Source organism: Tamandua tetradactyla, chromosome 6 (assembly GCF_023851605.1).
Source record: "Tamandua tetradactyla isolate mTamTet1 chromosome 6, mTamTet1.pri, whole genome shotgun sequence".
Taxonomy (NCBI): domain Eukaryota; kingdom Metazoa; phylum Chordata; class Mammalia; order Pilosa; family Myrmecophagidae; genus Tamandua; species Tamandua tetradactyla.
The window spans coordinates 62725471-62747810 of NC_135332.1; the positions used below are offsets into that span (position 1 = coordinate 62725471).

Below are 22340 nucleotides of genomic sequence, written 5' to 3' on the forward strand. Positions count from 1 at the left end.
AGATCTGGGGCCTAGAATCTCCAGGTTTAACTGGTCCCATTGCTGACTCTGTTGGAGATGGTCTGTGATCCACGCTTTGACATTCATTTGTACATGTAAGGCCTTTAAAATTTAGGTGCTGTGCTGGTTTGAAAGGATGTATGTCCCCTAGAAAAGACAAGTTTTAAATCAAAATCCCACTTCGTAAAGGCAGAATAACCCCTATTCAATACTGTATGTTTGAAACTGTAATCAGATCATCTCCCCGGACGTGTCATTTAATTAAGAGTGGTTGTTAAGCTGGATTAGGTGACGACATGTCTCCACCCATTTGGTGGATAAGTTTCTAAAGTTCTGTAAAAGAGGAAACATTTTGGAGAATGAGAGAGATTCAGAGAGAGCAGAGAATGTTGCAGCACCACGAAGCAGAGTCCACAAGCCAGGGACCTTTGGAGATGAAGAAGGAAAATGGCTCCTGGGGAGCTTCATGAAACCTGAAGCCAGGAGAGAAAGCTAGCAGATGACACCATGTTTGCCATGTGCCCTTCCAGCTGAGAGAGAAGCCCTGACTGTGTTAACCATGTGCCTTCTCACTTGAGAGAGAAACCCTGAACTTCATCGGCCTTCTTGAACCAAGGTATCTTTCCCTGGATGGATGCCTTTGATTGGACATTTCCATAGACTTGTTGCAATTGGGACATTTTCTCGGCTTTAGAACTGTAAACTAGCAACTTATTAAATTCTCCTTTTTAAAAGCCAAAAAAAAAAATAATAATAATGGGGGAACAAATGTTAAAATAAATTTAGTAGCTTGAAATGCTAGTGATCAATGAAAAGGAGTGGTAAGGGGTATAGGAAAAAAAGGGGAGACAAAAGCTAAAATATATTGGGTAGATGGAAATACTAGCAGTCAATGAGAGGGAGGGTTAAGAGGTATGGTATGTATGAATTTTATTCTTTTTTCTTTTTATTTCTTTTTCTGAACTGATGCAACTGTTCTATGAAATGATCATGGTGATAAATATGCAACTATGTGATGATATTGTGAGTTATTGATCATATACCAAGAATGAATGATCATATGATAAGAATGTTCGTGTTTGTATGTTGTTATGTTTAAAAAAAATAAAAAAACAAAAAAAAAAGAAAGGAGCTCAGACCTCAGAGGCTGAACATCCCAGCTTGGGGTCTAAGATGGCTAGAGCTCTTGTGGGTGCTAGTACTGACCACCGAGACTTGAATTTCATCTTTTCATACCTGTCTCCCATTGTGGCTTATCCCCATAAACTCTGGGTCAGGGAATGTTCATCTTTGCAACCCTAGCTCCTGCACAAATATACATAATTATTGAATAAATATTTGATGAATGACTAAATGAATAAGGGAGTTTTTTCACAGTGATTGCTGACACTTCTTCGAATTTTATTTGCAATAAAACATTTTATTTGCAATAAAACATTTGCTCTATGTATGTTGGTGGGAACTCAAGGTGTGTGCAATGGCATAGAACTGTTGGTAGGCAAAGAAAGCCTCCACCCTATGTTGAATGGTTCCACCCATTTGATTTCTCAAGTGTGATTTCTGTGTTGTCCTTGGTCACGGTAGCAGGCCTTGGTCAGGGCTGCCAGGTAAGGCAGTGCAGGCAGCACCTCACACACAAGGGGTGGCACTTGGGAGCTACAGTCCAGCCCCCCACTCTCCCTTAGCCTCTTTATAATTTATCTAGCCAGGGACTACACGTTTTTTGTAATTCCTCTATTCAAAGATGAATGCTGTAATTCATCTGCCCAGAGAGAGTGCCTGCTTTTAATCTGAATAAACTGCATTTCTAAGATGCTGCAGTCCTGCCTTAGTTGTCTGCATTTCCACGTGACTGCAATCTGTCTTAGGCTGGGAAACCAGACAAGCCCACATGATTATCTTTTTTTTTTTTTTATGGGATTCGTATTATTTTATTAATTTTTTAAAAAATGTAACAACAAATACATTCTTACCATATGATCATTCCATTCTACATATATAATCAGTAATTCAGAATATCATCATATAGTTGCATATTTATCATTATGATCATTTCTTAGAACATTTGCATCAATTCAGAAAAAGAAATAAAAAGAAAACTGAAAAAAATTCATACATGCCATACCCCTTACCCCTCTCTGTCATTGATCACTAGCATTTCAATCTACTAAATTTATTTTAACATTTGTTCCCCCTATTATTAATTTTTATTCCATATGTTTTACTCGTCTGTTGATAAGGTAGATAAAAGGAGCATCAGACACAAGGTTTTCACAATCACACAGTCACATTGAAAGCTATATCATTATACAATCATCTTCAAGAAACATGGCTACTGGAACACAGCTCTACATTTTCAGGCAGTTCCCTCCAGCCTCTCCATTACATCTTGAATAACAAGGTGATATCTACTTAATGCATAAGAATAACCTCCAGGATAACCTCAACTCTGTTTGGAATCTCTCAGCCATTGACAGTTTATTTTGTCTCATTTTGCTCTTCTCCCTTTTGATCGAGAAGGTTTTCTCAATCCCTTGATGCTGAGTCCCAACTCATTCTAGGGTTTCTGTCCCACGTTGCCAGGAAGCTCTACACCCCTGGAAGTCATGTCCCATGTAGACAGGGGGAGGGCGGTGAATTTGTTTGTTGTGTTGGCTGGAGAGAGAGGCCACATCTGAGCAACAAAAGTGGTTCTCTTGGGGGTGACTCTTAGGCCTAATTTTAAGTAAGCTTGACCTATCCTTTGTGGGGTTAAGTTTCATATGAACAAACACCAAGATTAGGGGTTCAGCCTATTGCTTTGGTTGTCCCCACTGCTTGTGAGAATATCAGGAATTCTCCATTTGGGTAAGTTGAATTTTCCCCCTTTCTCATCATTCCCCCAAGGGGACTTGGCAAATCCTTTTTACTCACTGTTCAAATCACTCTAGGATTTATTGGGGCACCACTCTGAACAAACCTACAGAATCTCATGCCCTACTCAAGGTTCCATGTACTTATGGTGTTCAATTAAGCTGTCCACATAGGTTATATTAGAAACTGCACTAGTCAAAATATACATTTTGTACCAAATAAACATTTTTTTGCTTTAGTCTCACACATAAGTTAAAATTTTAAAATATTGATTACGGTCTATTTTCAACACCCTGCAGTAATGATATTTCCTTGTTCTTTCTCATGCAAAAACATTTTAAATTTTGTACATTTAGTCACTATCATTATACACTCTAGGCATTCCTAGATTACACCACCTCAGTCTTTATCATCTATCTTTCTTTGTGATTTCATTTATGCCCCAGCCCTCCTCGCTCTGTCATTCTCACATGCAGTTTCATTCAGTGTTTTAACATAATTGTATTACAGTTAGGTAATATTGTGCTGTCCATTTCTGAGTTTTTATATTCAGTCCTGTTGCACAATCTGTATCCCTTCAGCTCCAATTACCCAATATCTTACCCTATTTCTATCTCCTAAAGGTCTCTGTTACTAATGAAATTCTCCAAGTTTATTCACTAATGTCAGTTAATATCAGTGAGGCCATACAGCGTTTGTCCTTTTGTTTCTGGCTAATCTCACTCAACATAATGTCCTTAAGACCCATCCATGTTGTTACATGCTTCATAACTTTATTCTGTATTACAGCTGCATAATATTCAACCGTATGTATATACCACAGCTTGTTTAGCCACTTGTCTGTTGATGGACATTTGGACTGTTTCCATCTCTTTCCATATAATTATCTTTTTTTTTTTTTTTTGCATTTCATTATTTATTTAGATGTTTAAGCTTTCGCACCAAGTTTTTACAAGCTGGTGAACACTGACAAATTATTTCTCCCACAGAACTATAGCCACACATTCCCAGACAGTATAAATATATGGTTGAACTAACATTAATACACATCACCATTTATCAGTTACATAATAAAACAAATTATCAAGTATCCAAATATTAAGTTACACAGCTCAAAAGGCATATAAAATATTAGATATCTGCTGAATCAGCAGAAACCTACTTCTTTTTTTGCAAGAGGTTGGGGGAAAAAGAAAAATAAAAATCACACTTCGAACAAAAATAGTTGGTAAACAACCTTCAATAGATATGGGAAAAAATTACAAGAATTTCAGAAATTTTGATTAAGAATTATTGTAGCTACCCTCACAAAGCATGTCTACCTTTAAAAAAATATTTACTAAATTAAAGAGCATATTCTACATGTTGTGCACAAGACAGAAGCAACACATTACTAAAAATATTTAATAGCCCCCTCCCGTTTATTTGTCAGGCCCTCCTGGTTAAGTTGCACCCTAAAGTGCAAACATTAAATTAACTGTAAGACTTTTTTGTCTGGAGACATTAAAGACATGTGCTTCTGTACAATGTCAATTTTCAAAATGGAGGTTTTCTCTAACATCACAAAATGAGTTATAGACATTAAATAATCACCGTAAGACTTGGTAAAAATCTAACAAAATTCAATGGCTGTGCAAACCTGATGTATACTGGTATGAATGTGGGAGATGTAAACATAAAGTGACCAAGCAGATAACCAAACAGACCTACTTTCAATGTTTGAAATGACTGAAGGAATAAACCACATAAGGTCTAGAGTGTTCATAGTTCCTGGGATTTTAAATTCTGAATGATACTAAAAATATACAAGTATTGTGCTGGGTATTTTGGCACCTAATCTCTCTAAATTTCTTATATATTGATAAGATTGTGGCATAAGAGACTTAAAAGAGGACTTATAACTCAATACTGCATGATTTCAGGAAAGGTCAACTGTCACAAATGATAAGCCCATTTTAAATGCTGACCAGCAAGAAATCTTTTGCTAAGTGTCCAAACAAGCTGATTGTAACCTAAACATAGAGGCTGCAATTCTGTCAAACTTGTAGCATGGTAAAACTGCTTTTCAATACTCCTATGGAAGCTTCAACTGGACTTATTCACCGACATGGTGGCTAATATGTACGACAAATTAGGTCCTTCCTCTCTCAAGTTCCACTTCCAAGGCAATGGCATCAGGCACCCCAGTTTTATTGAATGCAACAGTTGTTTCTGTGACCATTGGAGTCTTTGAAGCGCAGCCGCATTTTAGGACGATATTTCTCCAAATACAAAAGCTGCTTGCTGTTAAAAGCTCCACGCCGCTTTTGTCTTATGAACTGTACTTCATCTTCGTATTTCATTCCACCTTCAATCAATGCTAGGGTAACAAGCACTGGAGCTCTCCTAAGACCTGCAACACAATGAACAGCAATGCAGCCACCAGGTTCTTCACGAAACTTAATTTTTACAAGACTTAACCAATCATCAACAATCTGGTTGGATGGTGGTGCACCATCATCAAAAGGCCAATCAAGAACATGGATGCCTTCTTTCTCCACAAGAGTAGTGTCATAAGTTGCTTCACATATTCTCACTATTGTGCTAACACCATACTTCTTAAGTTCCTCTACAAATTTGCTTAAGGTTGCATTGGTCGGATTGTGTGTAATAAGAAATCTCATGTTCTTGTATGTGACTTCCACAGGAGCTGGGCGGTTCATTCGAGCCATGTTAATTTAGTTAAAAACACTCAAAGGGCTATGAAAAAATTTAAAAAATTGAATACAGAAACGATGTAAAGAAACTGAAGTCTACTTGAATATACTCCACTTGAAATTCTCAGTGCTTTGAGTATGAAGTTGGGAGTAATGGGAAATGAAATGAACCTCCTAACAAGAAGCAGCGATTCTTCAATCCAGTAATACTGAGGCAATTTAAAGTAGTGCACTGAGGTTTACCCCATCCAGATCAGACTCTTGTAAAATGCTCTGCAGATTTCAATTCAACACTTCTGTGTCCAGGTTAACCACTCTTATGGGGGTTTCTTGGTGGAGTAGTAATGAATTCTACAGTTCACTTGTCTGCATAGAGGTCGTGCTGTGCCTGGCAGTAATCTCCACTGCCCTTCAGAAACTCCATAAATGTGTGACCAAGAACACCACAGAACTGAGGAATATGTTTACTCATTGAAGATTGTGGCCTAATCATACAGCCGGTCCCGAGGCGGTGGCGAAACAGGCGACAGTGGTGGCGGTGGCTGCAGGACAGGGGGCGGTGGTGGTCGTCGCGGGGCGGCGGCAGAGCAGGTGGCGGCGGTGGCACCAGGCTCTACCATGCAGTGAGCAGCTCCGAGGAGAGCGTGTCGCGGAGCCGGCCCGCAGCCTAGGGAGCCAATACACGCGCCGAGGCCTAATTATCTTGTATGTACAGTATGGAAACCAAGCCTGAGAAATTGACCTAAGAAAAGTGAATAAAACTTCCCTCCATGGACCTGGAACATGTATTTGTGCTGCTCAGAGAGGTCCCTCTGGCTCTCTACCAACTTCCTGGCCAAGTTGCCAGATACACCAAAGAGTATGCAGGGAGCACCAGCCATGTGGCAGAAACTGTGCAATGCCTGAGAGTTTAGAGATAAAAGAATCAGGCACAGTCCTTGTCCTCAGGAGCTTTCAGGCCACTAGTCTGTGATTTCTTGGTGACTGCAAGGGGATCTCTACTCACCCAAGACATTTGGGAAGGCCAGCACACAGCCACCATCAGTGCCAGGTCCCAACCCTTGGTCCTGTTGGTATGGACCCATTGCAAATAGGATTTCCTGAGGATGTGACTTTCATTAAGATGTGGCCCCACTGAATCAAGTTGGACTTTCATCTGGGTGACTGGTATTCTTCCTAAGTAGAATGAAAGTCAAATGGAGAGAGAAGCCACAGTAGCAGCCCAAAGTTGGAAGCCAATGGAACTAGGTAGAGAAAGGAGAAGATGCTGCCATGTACATTGCCATGTGATGGAAATGCCAAGTGTGGTAATTAAGTTCAGGTATCAACTTGACCAGGTGAAGGTGCCTAGTTCTATTGCTGTGGACATGAGCCAATGGCACGTGAAGGTCATTAGTCACTGATTACATCTGCAGTCAGCTAGGAGGCGTGCCTGCTGCAATGAAAGATGTTTGATTTAATTGACTGGATGCTGAAATGAGAGAGCTCAATGTAGCACAGTCAAGCTGCTCAGCATACCTCATCTCAGCACTCACAGCTCTGCCCAGGCCTTTGAAGATGCAGAAAGGAATCACCCCAGGGAAAGTTGTTGGAACCCAGAGGCCTGGAGAGAAGGCCAGCAGCGATCACCCTGTGCCTTCCCACATAAGAAAGAACCTCAGATGAAAGTTAACTGCCTTTCCTCTGAAGAACTATACATTTTTAACTAAATAAATCCCCTTTTATTAAAAGCCAATCCATCTCAGATTGTTGCCTTTTGGCAGTTTTGGCAGACTAGAACACCAAGGCACCCCAAAGATTTCCACATTGGCTCTCTAACTCATGCAGTGAGGGCTAAAGCCACTAGAAATGCCCCTACCAAGCAAAATAGTAAATCAGAAGTAATACCAGATTCCTGGAGGGATTGCAGAGATTACTGCCACTCTTAAGGACTTGAAGGAGGCAGGGGTGGTGATTCCCACCACATCCCCATTCAACTCTCCTATTTGGCCTTTGCAGAAAACAGATGGGTCTTGGAGGATGACAGTGCGTTATCATAAGATCAACCAGGTGATAACTCCAATTGCAGCTACAGTTCCAGATATGTTATCATTGCTTGAGCAAATCAATCCATCCCCTGGTACCTGGTATGCAGCTATCAACCTGGCAAATGCTTTTTTTCTAATAGCTGTTAGTAAGGACCACCAGAAACAGTTTGCTTTCAGCTGGCAAGGTCAGCAATATACTTTCACTGTCCCACCTCAGGGATATATCAACTCTCCAGCCCTATGTCATAATCTTGTCCCCAGGGAACTTGATTGTTTCTCTCTCCCACAAGACATCACACTGGTCCATTATATTGATGATATCATGTTGATTGGCCCTAGTGAGCAAGAAGTAGCAACTCTAGACTTACTGGTAAGACATTTGTGTATCAGAGAATGGGAGATAAACCCAACAAAAATACAGGGCTTTCCACCTCAGTGAAATTTCTAGATATCCAGTGATGTGGGGCATGTCGAGATATCCCTTCTAAGGTGAAGGATAAGTTGCTGCATCTGGCCTATGACCAAAAAGGAGGCACAACATCTAGTTGGTCTCTTTGGATTTTGTCAACAACGTATTATTCATTTGGGTGTGCTACTCCAGCCCATTTATCGAGTGACCAGAAAAGTTGCTAATTTTGAATGGGGACCTGAACAAGAGGAGGCTCTGAGACAGGTCCGGCTTCTGTACAAGCTACTCTGCCACTTGGACCATATGATTCAGCAGATCCAGTGGTGCTCAGTGGCAAATAGAGATGCTGTTTGGAGCCTTTGGCAGGCGCCTATAGGAGAATCACAATGCAGACCCTTAGGATTTTGGAGCAAAGACTTAACATTTGCTGCAGATAACTACTCTTCTATTGAGAAGGAGCTTTTGGCCTGCTACTGGGCCTTAGTAGAGACTGAATGCCTAACCTTGGGCCACCAAGTTACCATGAGACCTGCGTTGCCTATCATGAGCTGGGTGTTGTCTGACCCACTAAGCCATAAAGTTGGGTGTGCAGCAGCACTCCATCATAAAATGGAAATAGTATATATGAGATAGGGCCAGAGCAGGTCCTGAAGGCACAAATAAGTTACACGAGGAAGTGGCCCAAATGCCCATGGTCTCCACTCCTGCCACATTACCTTCTCTTTCCCAGACCAGAGCTATGGCCTTACAGTGAATTGAGTGAGGAAGAGAAAACTTGGGCCTGGTTTACAAATGGTTCAGCACAATATGCAGGTACCAGCCAAAGGTCAACAGCTGCAGCACTACAATACCTTTCTGGGGTGTCCTTGAAGGACAGTGGTGAGGGGAAATCCTCCCAGTGGGCAGAACTTCGAGCAGTGCACCTGGTTGTTCATTTTGCTTGGAAGGAGAATTGGCCAGAGGTGGATTTGTATACTGACTCATGGGCTGTTGCTAATGATTTGGCTGGATGGTCAGGGACTTGGAAAGAACATAATTGGAAAATCGGTGGCAAAGAAGTCTGGGGAAGAGGTATGTGGATAGACCTTTCTGAGGGAGCTAAAAACATGAAGATATTCCTGTCTCATATGAATGTGCACCAGAGGGTGACTTCAGCAGAAGAAAGTTTTAATAATCAAGTGAATAAGATGACCCATTCTGTGGATACCCATCAACCTCTTTCCCCATCAACTCCTGTCATTGCCCAATGGGCTCATGACCAAAGTGGTCATGGGGTAGGGATGGAGGTTATGCATGGGCTCAGCAACATGGACTTCCACTCACCAAGGGTGACCTGGCTACAGACACTACTGAGTGCCAAATCTGCCAGCAGCAAAGACCCATGCACAGCCCCTGGTATGCCACCATTCCCTGAGGTGATCAGCTGGCTACATTGTGGCAGGTTGATTACATTGGACCACTCCTTTCATGAAAGGGGCAGCAATTTGTTCTAAGTGGAATAGATACATACTCTGGATATGGGTTTCCTTTCTCTGCACACAATGCTTCTGCCCAAACTACCATCTATGGGCTTTCAGAATACCTTATCCATCATCATGGTATTCCATACAGAATTGCTTCTGATCAGGGAGCACACTTCACAGCTCATGGAATTCTCTGGTCTTACCATGTTCCCATCATCCAGAAGCAGCTGGGTTGATAGAACGGTGGACGGGCCTTTTGAAAACTCAATTATGGTGACAACTAGGTGGCAATACCTTAAAGGGCTGGAGTAATGTTCTCCAGGAAGCTGTGTATGCTCTGAATCAGCCTCCACTGTATGGTACTATTTCTCCCATAGCCAGGATCCATGGGTCCAGGAACCAAGGGGTGGAAATAGGAGTGGTACCACTCACTATTACCCCTAGTGATCCACTAGGAAAATTTTTGCTTCCTGTCCCCGTGTCCCTGCAACCCTGAGCTCTGCTGGTCTACAGATTTTAGTTCCAAAAGGGGGAGTGCTTCCACCAGGAGAAACAACAATGATTCCATTGTACTGGAATGTAAGACTGCCATCTGGGCTACTCATGCCTCTGGATCAACAAGCCAGGAAGGGGATTACATTATTGGCTGGGATGGCTGACCCTGACTATCAGGCAGAAATAGGACTACCACTACACAATGGAGGTAAAGAAGAGTTTTCTGGAATATAGGAGATACCCTAGGTGTCTTTTAGTACTACCATGTCCTGTGATTAAAATCAATGGAAAACTGCAACAACCCAATACAGGCAGGGCTACCAATGGGTCTGAAACTTCAGGAATGAAGGTTTGGGTCACTCCACCAGGCAAAGAACCATGGCCAGCTGAAGTGCTTGCTGAGGATAAAGGGAACATGTAATGGGAAGTGGAAGAAGGTAGTGATAAAAATTAACTACAACCACGTAATTAGTTACAGAAACGAGGACTATAATGCTGTTTTGTTCATGTTATAGTATTTAAATTGTAAGATATCAAGTTTAAGAATGAATATTACCCAAGGACTTGCACCCTATTCTGGAGAGATTTAATGTGTTTCCGGTTATATTCAGGACAGTTGAGTATTGTTAGGAGAGAAAAAAAATGTGTCTTTTATTGTTTTTTGTCTAGAAATTAGGTATGGTTTAAGGTGATGAGTACAGCTGCCAAGTTGATAAGGAGTGGACTGTCATGGTCAGGTTCATGTGTAAACTTGGCCAGGTGGTGGTACCTGTTTGTCTGGTTGGTCAAGTGCTGGCATGTCTTTTGCTATAAGGACATTTCATATAATTAAATCATGATCACGTTGGCTACATCCACAGCTGATTCCATTTGTAATCAGCCAAGGGGAGTGTCTTCTTTAATGAGTGATGCTTAATCTAATCACTGGAAGCCTTTTAAGGAGGATTCAGAAGAGACAGGCTCTCTTCCTGCTTCAGCTGGTGAGCCTCTCCTGTGGAGTTCATCCAGACCCTCCATCGGAATTGTCAGCTTTACAGCCTGCCCTACAGATTTTGGACTCTGAGGTCCCATGATTACCTGAGGCAATTTTATAAATTTTATATTTATGAATATTTCCTGTTGATTCTGTTTCTCTGGAGAACCCTTACTAATACAATGACCATTTAAAAATCAGAAGATTTCACATAAAAATCACAATTTCCAGATTTTATTTAAAAGAAATAGCTGCATCTGACAACACTGAGCCCACAGTCCATGGAGCAGCAATTACTTGGCATGGATGGCAACTGCCCTCTGCAGAAGGGCCATGTGCTCCCCAGGGGTCCAGAGCCCCCTCCTCACTCTTGTGTCCTCACTACAGAGGTCAAGGGAAGTGCCTTTGACTGATGTACTGGCTCTACCTGCCTGTCTGCTTCATCATTTCATGTTACCTTGACATTTCATGTTAGCAGACAAGTTTGTAACCCATGAGCTCTACTGAGGTTCAGATCCTAGTTCCCTAAGAGTTAATTCCAGAGCAGGTTTTAGGATTGCCCTATAGTGCTTATGTAAGTCATTCGACAAACATTTATGGTGCATTTCTCTACTTCTCCGTGGCACCTGACATAGTCTATTTTACTTGATAATTGTCTGGTTGCCTCCTCTAGAACGTAAGCTCCACGAGGGCAGGGGGTCTCTTTGGTTCACTGCTGTGTCCCCACCACCTGGAATAGTTTATATCACCTAGAAGGCCCTCAGTAAATATTGTTTAATGAATGAATGCCACGCATGCCATACGTGGTTGAAGACAAGACAGCTCTCAGTCCAGGGAGCAGGAACAAGTCCGTGGGGCATGACTGGTATGAAAAATGGCACAAGAAATGGGGATGCTCAGCAGACTTTCAAAAGAGTTAGCAGCAAAACAGTCCCATGGCTGGAGGTGGGGCATGGGGGGAAGACTCCAATGGTGGGCAGAACCTGAGGTCTTCGAAGGGCACTGCTTTGCCACACTCATGTAGTGGGCTGATCTTGTTTTTTTTTGTTTTTTTTTTGAATGACTTGTCCAAGGTTTTTATTTAAACATTTTTTATTGTAGTTAAATATACATCACTTAAAATTTACTGTTTTAGAATCGTAACCCATACCAAACTCTGAAATTCGTTCTACAACTAATTGTTGCAGTATGCTTTGATATTGATTGCTTTTTTGTACATATGTTATTTTTTGCAAAAAAGAAAAAACGTTGATTGTGATGATAAATGGACAGCTATATGATGATACTGTGAGCTACTGATTGTACAATTTGGATAATTACATGGTATGTGAATATGTAATATATATCAATAAAATTGCATTAATTCTTTTTTAAATTTACTGTTTTAACCATTTTTATGAGTGCAATTCAGTGCCATTAGGTACATTCATGATGCTGTGTAATAATTACTATTTCCAGAACTTTTTCATCATCCCAAACAGAAACTCTGTACTCACAAAGCAATAACTCCCCATTCTCTAGTCACCCCAGCTCCTACAGTACCAGAAAGTAGGTAAAACTTGGTAAAAGTAGAATTCACCTATTCTAGATACCTCTGGTAAATAGAATTATACAATACTTGTCTTTTTGCATCTGGCTTGTTTCACTGAGCCTAATGTCTCCAAGATCCTTCCATGTTGTAGCATCACACAGAACCTCATTCCTTCTTTTAGCTCTATAATATTCCAGTGTGTGGATGCACCAGGTTTATTTATCTCTTCATCTGCTAAGGGACACGGATTTTTCCCACCTTTTGGCTATTGTGAATAAGGCTGCTGTGAACGCTGGTGTACAAGTCTCTGAGTCCCAGCTTTCAAGTCTTCGGGGTATATAGCTAAGAGTGAATGGCTAGGTCATATGATAATTCTACGTTTAAGTTTTTGAGGAACCATCAGCCTGGTTTCCACAGCAACTGCTCCCTTTTACATTCCCACTGGGTGGCTGGTCTGGAACAAGCCAGGCTGCAATGTCCAACCAGCACTTTTTGTACCGCAGAATGGAGTGCAAGCCACTGACCAGTCACTCGGCCCATCTGAGCACATCTCACAGAGCCCTCTCACACGTCTACTCAACCCAATTCCCCTGCCTTCTCCCAATTCTCCCAGTAACAGCAAGGATGTGATGTCACAGGAGAGAAATCTACCATGGTCAGTCTCTGCCTCCAATCAGGAAGATTCCCAGCTGCTGGCTAAGGTCCCACAGAAAGGCCAAAGGGTGAATCCCTACAGCCTGGGAGAATTCCCACATTCACCCACCCCGTGGGCTTGCAGCCTACATTAGTAGCTGCATTCATTCATTGTTTAATTTATTCACTAGCCACCTGTCCAGCATCTACTGTAGACCAGCCAGCATCCTATGGACACAAAATAGAAAGACTAGGCCTCTGATTGAACACCAAATAAATGGAAGAATTTATTTATTCATTCAACAAATATTTATTGAGTACCTTCCATATGTTAGGCTTTGTTCTAAGACCTGGGGATATGGCAATCAATTAAAACAACCCCAAATGCCTCTTCTCATAAGGGTTGACCTCCAGTGAGTGTATGGTAGGGATTAGGGGAGCCAGACAACAAATTAAATTATTTAACTGATGATATGTACTTTATAAAAATAAAGCTGGGAAGGGGAGTGAGAAGTTCCAGAGTTGGGGGCAGGTGGCAGTTTTCACAAGGGTGACAGGGAGGCCTCACTGAGGATGTGACATTTGACACCTGAAGAAGGCAAGGGAGCCAGGCCTGTCATATCTGCAGGGAAAATGTTCCAAGTGAAGGGAACAGCCAAAGCAAAGTTCCTCAGGTGGGAGGGTGCCTGAAGTTTTCAAGGAACAGTGCTCTGGGCAGAATAAAAAGGAGACAATTCTCCCTATGGTGCTGAATTTCTGCAAGCTCTGTGAGTTTTTATTCTGGATCACTTTTTCAAGGATGTTTGTAGAGCAGCCTTGGAAGATAGATATAGTATCTTCCTCCAAGGCAGAGGGTGGATTTATTTGCTCTCTACTATAGAAAATATAATGTCCTTCCAGGGCAAAGTTTGGGCAGGTTTGCTTGTGGCCCATTATGAAAGCTCAGGGTTTGCTAAACCCAGGTCAGCTGGGATGCCCAGCATCCCCCTGGGTCCAACTCCATGCTGACTCTGTAGGTCTTGGGGAAAAAGAGGGACCATTTAGTGTGACCCTCACGCTGCTTGTTCTGCTGTCAGTAAGACTTCTTTTGTCTCTGGCCCTGGAATCTCGTGAATTCAATCTCCTGCCTTTTGCCAGCATCCATGAAACTGTGACAGGGTCACGTATTAGCTTACAAGTAGGTGAAATCTCAGGCCCTTCACAATTCTTGACCGAAGAATGAGTTCAGAGACAAAGGATGAATGCATGAATGAGCGGATGGATGAATGCATTGGATTCAGAGGTCATTCTTCCTTAAATACAGGCCATTATATCCCTTCGCCCCAAGTGAATCTACAAACCCGCAGAAAATTCAGACACATCTGAGTATCTCTAGAGGACAAGTAAGATTTGGCCACCACACAAATGAAATCAGAAAGAAAGATAGATGCATAAAGACTGAGACGGTATAATCTAGGAATGCCTAAAGTGTATAATGATAATGACTAAATGTACTAATTTAAAAAATGTTTTTGCATGAGAAAGAACAAAAGAAGGTCATTACTGCAGGGTGTTGAAAATAGATGGTAATTAATATTTTAAAATTTTAACCTATGTGTGAGAATAAAGCAAAAAATGTTTATTTGCTTCAAGATTTATATTTTGACTAGTGCATTTCCTAATATGATATAATATGTAGACAGCTTAATTGAACAACATAAGTACATGGAACCTTGAGTAGGACATGAGATTTTGTTGGTTTGTTCAGAGTGATACCCCGATAAATCCCAGAGTGATCTGAACAGTGAATAAAAAAATATTTGCAAAGTCCCCTTTGGGGAATGGTGAGAAAGGGGGAAAATTCAACTTCCCCAAGTGGAATTCTTGATATTCTCACAAGCAGTGGAGACAACAAAAGCAATACGCTGAGCCCCCAATCTTGGGGTTTGTTCATATGAAACTTAACCCCACAAAGGATAGGCTAAACCTACTTAAAATTAGGCCCCAGAGTCACCCCCAAGAGAACATCTTTTGTTGCTCAGATGTGGCCTCTCTCTCAGCCAACACAACAAGCAAACTCACTGCCCTCCCCCTGTCTACGTGGGACATGACTCCCAGGGGTGTGGACCTTCTTGGCAATGTGAGACAGAAATCCTAGAATGAACTGGGACTTAGCATCAAGGGATTGAGAAAACCTTCTCAACCAAAAAGGGAAAGAGTGAAATAAGACAAAATAAAGTGTCAATGGCTGAGAGATTTCAGAGTCGAGAGGTTATCCTGGAGGTTATTTTTATGCATTAAATAGATATCACCTTGTTAGTCAAGATGTAATGGAGAGGCTTGAAGGAACTGCCTGAAAATGTAGAGCTGTGTTCCAGTAGCCATGTTTCTTGAAGATGATTGTATAATGATATAGCTTTCAAAATGTGACTGTGTGGTTGTAAAAATCTTGTGTCTGATGCTCCTTTTATCTACCTTATCAACAGACGAGTAAAACATATGGAATAAAAATAAATAATAGGGGGAACAAATGTTAAAATAAATTTAGATTGAAATGCTAGTGAGCAATGAAAGGGAGGGATAAGGGGTATGGTATGTATGAATTTTTTTCTGTTTTCTTTTTATTTCTTTTTCTGAATTAATGCAAATGTTCTCAGAAATGATCATGATGAATATGCAACTATGTGATAATATTGTGAATTATTGATTATATATGTAGAACAAAATGATCATAAGTTAAGAATGTTTGTGTTATGTGACTCGGTGAATGTGCAAACCTTGTGTCTGATGCTCCTTTTAGCTACCATATCAACAAAAGAGTAGAACATATGGAATAAAAATAAATAATAGGGGGAACAAATGTTAAAATAAATTTAGTTTGAAACGCTAGTGGTAAATGAAAGCGAGGGGTAAGGGGTATGGTATGTACAACTTTTTTTCTCTATTATCGTTTTATTTCTTTTTCTGTTGTCTTTTTATTTCTTTTTCTAAATCGATGCAAATGTTCTAAGAAATGATGAATATGCAACTATATGATGATACTAAGAATTACTGATTATATATGTAGAGTGGAATGATATCTTATTGTTTTGTTTGTTGTCAATTTTTTTAATTAATAAAAAAATTACTGAGAAAAAGAAAAAGAAAAAAAGAATGTTTGTGTTTGTTTGTTGTAGTTTTTAAAAAAATAAAAAAATTAATTTAAAAAAGTGAAAAAAAAATGACAGGGAAGACTTCCTGTCACTGTAAACTCCTTAAATATAGAGCCCATCTGTCCTATTCACTGTGGAATCCCCTAATCCCAGAATGGTATCTGGCACATAGTAAGTGTTCAATAAATATTTGCTGAAAGAATAAATAAATTGTTAAAGTAGAGAAAAAAAAGAAAAAAGATTTGGCCACCAAAAGTGTATTTGTGAAAGGGAACAAAGATTCTCTTGGGAAATAACTGATGTTCAGGTTATCAGAGAATTTAGGGGTTCTTGTTTGGCACAAGGAAGGGTAATGAGCTAGTGTCAGCACAGAAGGATGATTTGGGCTGCATTAACAAGTTTATGTGAGACATTTATGGAGATTTCTTGAAAGAATTTAAGAGGTCAGAATTACCCCAGCAGGATGCAGGGAGAGGTGACAGCCAGAGAAGTACCATTTTGCTTCTGTTAGTGTGACCTCATATGCTGGCTTGAAACTTTATGTACCCCAGAAAAGATTATGTTTTTGGAATCCATTCCTGTGGGTGCAGAGCTATTGTGCAACTCTGATTATGTTGTTTCCATGGAGATGTGACTCACCCAATGCAAGGTGGGTCTTAATCCTTTTACTGGAGTTCTTTATGATGAGAATAAAAGACAGAAAACAAAGAGAAAGGCATACAGAGAGCAGAGAGATGAAACCAAGTGAAAGACACACACAGAGAGAAATGCCCTGGAGAAGCTAAGAGAGAAAAATGCCCACAGAGGCTCAGAGGCATTTTGGAAAGAAGAATCAGCAGACATCACCATGTGCCTTCCCAAGCGTGCTGGTCTGAAGCTGCTGTGTACTCCAGAAAAACCATGTTGTTTAATCCTGATTCAATATTTTTGGGTGGATTTCTTTTATTAAGTTGTATCCATGGAAATGTGACCCACACAGGTGTGGGTGGGACCTTTTGATTAGGTGGTTTCCGTGGAGATGTGTCTCCACCCATTCAACATGGGTGGCTTCTTACCGGAGTCACTTAAGAAGCTAAGTGACGTTTTTTGGGAAAAGCTTCAGAGCTGACACAGGCAGAGACATTTGGAAATGCAGAAAGAAAATGCCCCAAGGAAAGCTGTTTGAAACCAGGAGCCAAAGGACCGGCAGACGTCAGCAACATGCTTTCCCAGATCGGCCTTTCTCGAGTTAAGGTATCTTTTTCTGGATGCATTCGTTTGGGCATTTTAATGGCCTTAGAAATGTAAACTTGCCTCTTGCCCAGGGATTTCTGGAGCAGACCCTACTTCAAGCCATCAGCCCTTTAGCCTCCAAGGAGTCGTTCGCACTGGCCAGACAGTACTTCCTGTCTTTTGGTTTAGAGCAGATGCCTTGTGCACTTGCGTGGAGGGGAGAAGCTCTGGAGGGCCCCCACCCCCCACCCAGCCCTCATCTCTCAGTCCCATGGGGCCTGCCTGGGGTTTTCCGATTCCCAAGAAGCTGAGGAGGTGAGGGCCCTGTGAACTGGGCAGGCCTGCTTCCCCAGCTGACTACTAGGAAGGAAACACCTGGCAGGCGGGGGTGAGGGGAGAGCATTGTTCCAGGGGCAGAGGGCTCGGGAGGAATCTGGCTTCCCTGGGTTTGGGTGGGTGGGGAAGCCACTGGCAGTCACTGCAGCTCAGCATCCGGCAGTCGTGTCAACCTGCCCGGCCAAGGCCCTGGCTTTGGGGTAAGCCGGGGGTCAGCCACTTGCCCAGGCAAGAGGCCATGTGGCCTGGTGGCTGCAAGGGCAACGGGTGGTGCCAAGGGCTCTGGGTTCAAATCCCCTCTGTTGCTATGGCACCTCGGGCTAGTAGCTTCAAGACTTTATGCCTCAGTTTCCCTCTCTTTAAAGGAGACCTATGTTGAAGCACCTACCAAGGATGACTAAATGAGATATTTGAAAACCACTTAGAGTTTCACTAAGTAAACTGAAGTGGGCTTTGCTTGTGAGTCCTGCATGAACTGTGTGCCATAGCAGCCAACCTGAACTAAATCATGACTTTCTTGTTTACTTTCCTACTTCGGTGTGTTTGCACGCTTGGTTCCCCTCCCCCAGCTGCCCATTGTCTCATTTCTGCCTTGAGGCTCAGCTTAGGGGCCCTACTTCTGCAAAGCCCTCCTCAATCCCAACAGGTCCCCTCCAGGAGACCCTCTCCCTCCCACGGCCCTGCACACTGAATTATAGATCCTTGAGGACGGGCCCGGCCTTGGGCAGATTCTGATGCCAGCTGCACACAAGCATCCATCCACGTGCTTGGAGAACAAGCCAGACTCACAGAACCATCACCGAATTCCCCAGGCAAGGGATGGATGGGTGGTGTCCCCGAAGGGGCACGGACAAGGCAGGGTGCCAGGGAATGTAACATGTGAGCCTTACTCCTCCTTTACCTGCTCTGCCACCTTTGCCACCGTGCTTCATCTCTCTATGCCTCAATCTCCTGACCTCTAAACTGGGCATCAAAACACCTGTCCAGCCTGGCCCCAGGACCTGGGGAATCAAATGGGATGGTGGGTGTACCTTACCACATGGGCACACATCATTAGCATTACTATTGTTTTCAGGGTTCTAGAAGAAGGAAGGAGAATCTTCTTCCAGAGTGAGCACAACAGTACTCTGCCCTTTCATTGTTTTTTTTATTTAAAAATTTATTTAAATTTTTTGTGTTTGTTAACCTATAGACAGTCTAACATTTCCCATTCTAACCTCTTTGAAGTATACATTCGGTGGCATTAATTACCTTCACAATATTGTGCTCCCATCACCCCCATCCATTACCAAAACTTTTCCGTCACCCCAAACAGAACCCCTTTACCTGTCAAGCTTTAACTCCCCATCTCACCCCCACCCTTTGGCCCTTTCACCTTGCTAAAGTGGGTTGAACAATCTTGACTTGGCAAAGTGGTTCTAAGAGCTGCCACATCTGGGGGGTAACCCTTCTCAGACCTGTTGTAGGAAACTTGGGTTCCTAAGAGTCAGGGTGTCTCTGTTCCCAGCCCCGGCTCCCCCTCCAGCACCCCTCTTCTCCACCCCCTCCGCATGTCCTGCTCACATCTGCATCTCCCCACCCTCCAAGCCCCCTACCTTGGCTCAGCTGCAGCCGCTCAGCTCCCCACAGCCCTGCCCGAGCAGGCCACCCGCTGCAGAACCAGGCGTCTTGTCTCGGGGGAGCCCCAGTGGATGGCTTCAGTCTCCGCTGCAGGCTCAAGATCTGCAGACAAGAGCCCGGTTCCTCGGTTCCTCGCAGACCCAGCTCTGTCCCCTCCTCTTCCTTCCCCTTCCCCAGAGCCCTTAAAGCTCCTCCCAGAACACATCCTGTTGTGAGGTCACTTTCTAAAGAAGCATCTGGGGTCGGCTTTGGCCACTGGAGCTTCTTTATTCTAATTCAGTGTGACCCAGCTCTGTTGGTGGGGTTGGAGGGGGCACCTCGATAGAGACCCCTGCTGGTGTTCACTGGGCATGGATGGGTGGGGGTGGGGGTGTCCTTGACTTCTCCACGAGCACCAGATTCTCCACCCTCCCCCCGCCCTACCCCACACTCCTGGACATCTCCAACCAGCCGTCCCTCAAACCCCTCCAACCCAACATGTACAAATCAAGCTCATCATTCCCACTGTAAACCTGCTTCTCTCCCTCTGTTCCTCACCTCAGAATCAGAAACCTGGGCGCCATCCTTAACAACCCCCCTCCCTCTCCTGTTACATCCAAAATGCACCAGGTCCTGTCAATACGTAATGAATCCATCCACTTTCCTCCATCCCCAAAGCATCGGTGCTTGAGGAGGCCACCATTGGCTTTCGGCTGAGTTATCGCACAGCATGATGTCTCCTCTACTCTTGTCTCCAACCAACCACCAAAGAATTCTTTCTGATCATGAAATCCACGTCTGATCTCCAAAACCTTCAGTGACTCTCCAGTGCCTTCAGGAGAATGGCCAAACTCCTTCACCTGAATTGCCAAGTGCTTCTGGGTCTGGTACCTTCTTGATGTCCAGCCCATGCTTTGTCCTCTCACTCCACCTCCTTCCTGAAATAATGAATAGCTGCAGTTCATTCGTCATCTAGGCTCTCTTTCTTCCTGCCTTTACCTGTGCTGTGGAATTCTTTTCGGCCCTTCTCCTGGCTCGTTCCCAGTCAATCTTCATTCAGGAGGGAAGAGCGACCAGCCCAGGAGAGTGTAACAGTCAAGCCAGAGAGGGAGGAGGGAAAACATCGCCATGGAAGCTAGAGGCAGAGAGAGGGTCAGGGTGAAGACCATGCCCAGCAGTGTCAAAACTTTCAAAGAGGACATGAATGAAGAGAACAAAGAGTGTCCTTCAACTTTGGCAATTAGGAGACAGCAGAGCCAAGAGGGACAACAGTGGTGGGGCTCAAGGAAGCAGATGACCTCTGAGATGAAGCGTTTGCTAGTTCATCATATGCTTTTTTTTTTCTTCACATTTTGAATCCAAAAATTATTGGGGGAAGGGGATGGGTTTTCAAACACATTTCTAGGCCTTTGAAAAGCGCACAGACCCTATGTCCATATCCTATTGTGCCTACTGAAGAAATGGCTCTGGAGAGAGATTGCTGACAGCAGTGTTTGGGCACCTGGATTCAGCTGTGCCTGAAACCCTGCTGCCTAGATCAACTCTTAAACGGCTCAGCTGTGTGATCCAAGAAATATGCCCCCCCTCTTTTTAAGTAATAAAAGTAATTTTAAAGAGTATGAAGTGTATGATTCCCTTTTTACTTACAATTAAAAAAATTTATTGTATATTATAACATATATATAAAGCAAAGAAAGGAAAAAGCAGTAGTTTTCAAAGCGCTCTTCAACAAGTAGTTACAGGACAGATCCCAGAGTCTGTCATGGGCTACCATACCATCCTCTCAGACTTTTCCTTCTAGCTGCTGCAGAACATTGGAGGCTAGAAGGAATAAATATTTTTTTATCATCACAATTGACTTTTTTGTTCTTTTTTTTGTGAAAAATAATGTATATACAAAAAAACAGAATAAATTTCAAAGTACATCACCACATTAGTTGTAGAACAGATTTCAGAGTTTGGTATGGGTCACAATTCCACAATTTTACGTTTTTACTTCTAGCTGCTCTCAAATACTGGAGATTAAAAGAAAAATCACCCCTTCCCCCTCCTTTTTTTTATGAAGCTTTTTTGAGTTGGGTTTCTGTCACTTGCATCCAAAGGAGCTTGGGACTGGAAGTCATTGATCTTTTCTGCAGGGACTTGACTGGGTTCTGTTCTATCCCCTTGCTTTGCAGAGGAGACCATTTGAAAAAAGAAAGTCTAAAAATTAAAGAAAAAAGGACTCTATGGCTCTACCTTCCTCCCATACCCACTCCTTTGCTGTCTCTCTTGTAATTGGAATCACATTCTCTCTCGCCTCTTTGAATTAGAGTTCTTAGGTCACAAGTTTGCCTTGTTCCTGCTCCCTCCCCCAACAGGCTGCAAGTTTTGGGAGAGCAGGACCAAAGTTTTATTCATTATTTCAGTCATCACAGTGCTAAGTCAATTCTTGGCTCAAATAATAAATAACACAAAGAGCCGAATGAATGAATGAATGAATGAATGAATGAATGAAATGAATAAATCCAGGACAGGATAAAGGGCCCAGAGCTCAGCCCCTGCAGGCCCAGAGCTCAGCAGCAGCCCAGCTCTGTGGTCATCGTGGGCTGCCCCTCTCCTTATCAGCTTCGGCCTAACTGAATAGGAAATCACAAGCTGCTGTGGGCCTCTTGTGGCTGTGACGCTCCTCTTATCATCAGCTGCTGTCTCTGCAATTGCACTGGGCGTGGTAGCCACAGTATGGGGGCTGGTGATGCTAGACAGCCCCAGAGCCACCCTTGCAAAGGGGGGCCGCGGCATCTTCATTTCTGAGGTGCATGGTCGATGGCCAGCCGGGAACGAAGGGATGAGTGGCGGAGGGGGGACAGCTGTGCTGGTGGAGATGGAAAGGATGGACCCCCATACACCTCCAGCAGGCCACTGGGGGTCTTGGTTCCACTTGGACCCAACCCCGGGATCGCTTCCTCTCCAGACCCTGACCTTGGGGTTCACTCAACCTCA

General features: G+C 42.9%; 1 protein-coding gene and 1 pseudogene across 1 annotated transcript in view; both read right to left on the reverse strand.

The window, feature by feature from the left end:
• The window catches only part of PIK3R6 (phosphoinositide-3-kinase regulatory subunit 6), a 76243-nt gene extending 56718 nt beyond the window's left edge, over nucleotides 1-19525 (reverse strand). Inside the window, exon 1 of the mRNA XM_077165956.1 lies at nucleotides 19355-19525. The gene's annotated coding sequence lies outside the window, so the exon portion shown is untranslated. The remainder of the gene's footprint in view (nucleotides 1-19354) is intronic.
• LOC143688230 (protein tyrosine phosphatase type IVA 1 pseudogene) lies at nucleotides 5028-5753 on the reverse strand (annotated as a pseudogene).
• Nucleotides 19526-22340: the final 2815 nt, after the last annotated feature.